General features: G+C 39.6%; 1 pseudogene; it reads left to right on the top strand.

The window, feature by feature from the left end:
• The first annotated feature begins 887 nt into the window (after positions 1 to 887).
• On the top strand, positions 888 to 1,678 carry LOC144524273 (uncharacterized; annotated as a pseudogene).
• The last annotated feature ends 1,374 nt before the right edge of the window (positions 1,679 to 3,052 follow it).

Below are 3,052 nucleotides of genomic sequence, written 5' to 3'. Positions count from 1 at the left end.
AAAAACAATTTATTGATAGATTGCCATGTTATTTGGTTCAGACATTCTTGATCCCCAGATTATGTATCCTTATGTCTTTTGTGATCACATGACTTTTCCTGTAGCCTACCAACTAGTTAACATTTGCACTTATCCAGGGAAACATCTCTATTTCTACAAGAGGGATTGGTACACATTTTAGTACTGACATTCATTGTCCCCAGAAGATAACTTCTCCCGACTTTGGTGACTCCCTGACTTTTCCTCTTGCGCCAACAGTAGGTTGACATTTGTGGTTCAGAGTAAAATATCTCAATGATTTGATGCAAACATTCATGGTCTTTGTGAACTTTGCCAACTCCAGAAGTGATGTCCAAATAAAGCTTCATGAACCATTAGTTGTATTTGTTGACCCAACTAGATGGCACTAGAGAAAAATTTAGATAAAAATGTTTAACAAATGGCATTTCAGTGCGCTTCATGAAGCATTATTTGTGAATCACTCAGATTCATTTGTGAATTTGTGTTCAGCCTCAATTCTACTTTGTTTTAGTGCTATTTTGCATGTTATCAAGTGTTAACATAATAACAACCATTATCGATATACTTAAGTTAATGATAAGTAATTGATTGACCGTGAACATGAACATTAAAAATGGATTGGTTGGCGACTGGTTGACGTGCTGACGTTTATGGTAAGCCTATTGTCTCATTTCCGGTGCTACCGTTTCACGGACGCTACTTTGCTGCTGCAGCAAAAACTTACTCAACTCTGCTTTATTGTTTAATTTAGTGGCTAAGTGCCTGGATTGTATTTAAACTACACTAGTTATACTCAGGCACTTATAGTTTTCTTCTCTTACTGCGACAGCCTCGCTGATCTCACAATTGTTAAAACGCTGTTATAAATGATAATATATTATATATTATATGATAATGATATATGTAATAAATGTAGTATATTCACTGCTCTGGAGGCAAGGCTTAGTGAGTTTGAGGCACGGCTCTGCACCATGGAATCAAAATCATATGCTTCCCTAGCTAGCCAACGTAGCTGGTGCGGACCAACATACTGTAGCTTCTGTTAGCAGTCCCCCGGCAGGCCCCGTGCAGCCGGGTGAGTGGGTGACTGTCCGAAGGAAGCGTAGCGCTAGCTCTAAACGGCGGTTGCTCTAAACCGGAGCCTATGGCTAACCACCAACATCTTCGCCTTTCTAACAGTTTCTCCCCACTCACTGATACACCCCCTGAGAAGCCAACTCTGGTTATTGGGAGCTGTATACTGCGGAACATGAAGTTGGCGGCTTCAGCAGCTGCGGTCTTGTGTGTCCCTGTGGCCAGAGAGGGCGATGTAGAATCCTATCTAAAGCTGCTGGCTAAAAATAACCGTAAATACAGTAAGATCATACTTCACGTAGGTGGTAATGATACCTGATTACGCAAATCGGAGATCACTAAAATTAATGTTGAGTCACTTGTGCATATGCAAAGACAATGTTGGACACAGTAGTTTTCTCTGGACCCCCCGGCAAATCTGATTAGCGATGACATGTATAGCCGCATGTCATCCTTCCACCGCTGGTTGTCGGGGTGGTGCCCAGCTAATGATGTGGGCTATGTAAATAACTGGAGGGCGTTCTGGGGAAAGCCTGGTCTGATTAGGAGAGACGGCATTCATCCCACATATCAAGAAATCTGACCGAGTCTATTATCGGTCATAAATCATGACAACCCAAAGTTGATATCAGGAATCAGAGGTGCAATGTTACGTGTTTCTCTGTGCTTCCGTTGGAGCAGTCGCCCACTCATAGTCCCATAACCACGGTGTCTGTCTGAGTCAGGGGGGACTCAGATCAGTTAAATCAAAAGTAAACAAAAGAGGCGCTATACTTAACAACCTAATTGGAATTAAAACTAACACTGCAATGACAGAACAGAATAGGAAATTTAGATATTAGATCTGTCTTCTAAAGCAGTACTAGTAAATGATCTGATATCAGATAATCAAATTGATCTATTCTGTCTTACTGAAACATGGCTGTGCAATGAAGAATATGTTTGTCTAAATGAATCCACTCCTCCCAGTCATATTAATACTCAAATTCCACGAGGCTCTGGCAGAGGAGGGGGAGTTGCAGCCATCTTTGATTCAAACCTGTTAATTAATCCTAAACCTAAACTAAATTATAACTCGTTTGAAAGCCTTGTTCTTAATCTTCAAAAACATTACAGCCAATTATATTTGTTGTTATTTACCGAGCTCCAGGTCCATATTCAGATTTTTTATCTGAATTCTCTGAGTTTTTATCATGCGTAGTCCTTAAATCATACAAAGTTGTAGGTGATTTTAATATGTGGACGTTGACAACAATAGCCTTAGTATTGCTTTCAACTCATTACTAGATTCAACTGGTTTCAGTTAGAGTGTGCGTAAGGCCACTCACTGTTTTAACCACACCCTCGACCTTGTGCTGGCATAATGCATCGAAATTGAAGATTTAATAGTATTTCCGCAGAATCCTTTATTATCAGACCATTCTCTAATAACAAATTAAATAAAAGCTTCTACACTAGATGCCTATCTGACAGTGCTATACCTAAATTTAAAGAAGATATTCCAACAGCATTTAATTCAATGCCGTTCCTTAATATAACAGAGGACTGTTATGTTAATTTTAGTCCCTCCCAAATTAATAATTTTGTAGACGGTGCTACAGACTACTTTAGACTCTGTTGCTCCTCTCAAAAAGAAGATGATGAAGCAAAGGAAACTAGCACCTAGGTATAATTCCCGAACTCACAAATTAAAACAAACCTCACGAAAACTTGAACGTAAATGGCGTTCCACCAAACTGGAAAAAAATTCGTTTAGATTGGCAAGACAGTCTGAAAACATATAGGAAGGCCCTCAGAAATGCCAGATCAGACTATTACTCATCACTAATAGAAGAAAATAAGAACAACCCAAGGTTTCTTTTCAGCACTGTAGCCAGGCTGACAGTCACAGCTCTATTGAGCCATCTATTCCTATAACTCTGAGTAGTGACGACTTCATGAGCTTCTTTAATGATAA

This window comes from Sander vitreus, chromosome 10, assembly GCF_031162955.1.
Source record: "Sander vitreus isolate 19-12246 chromosome 10, sanVit1, whole genome shotgun sequence".
Lineage (NCBI taxonomy): Eukaryota > Metazoa > Chordata > Actinopteri > Perciformes > Percidae > Sander > Sander vitreus.
Note: the sequence above shows the minus strand (reverse complement) of the source record. Positions and strands in the feature narration are given on the sequence as shown.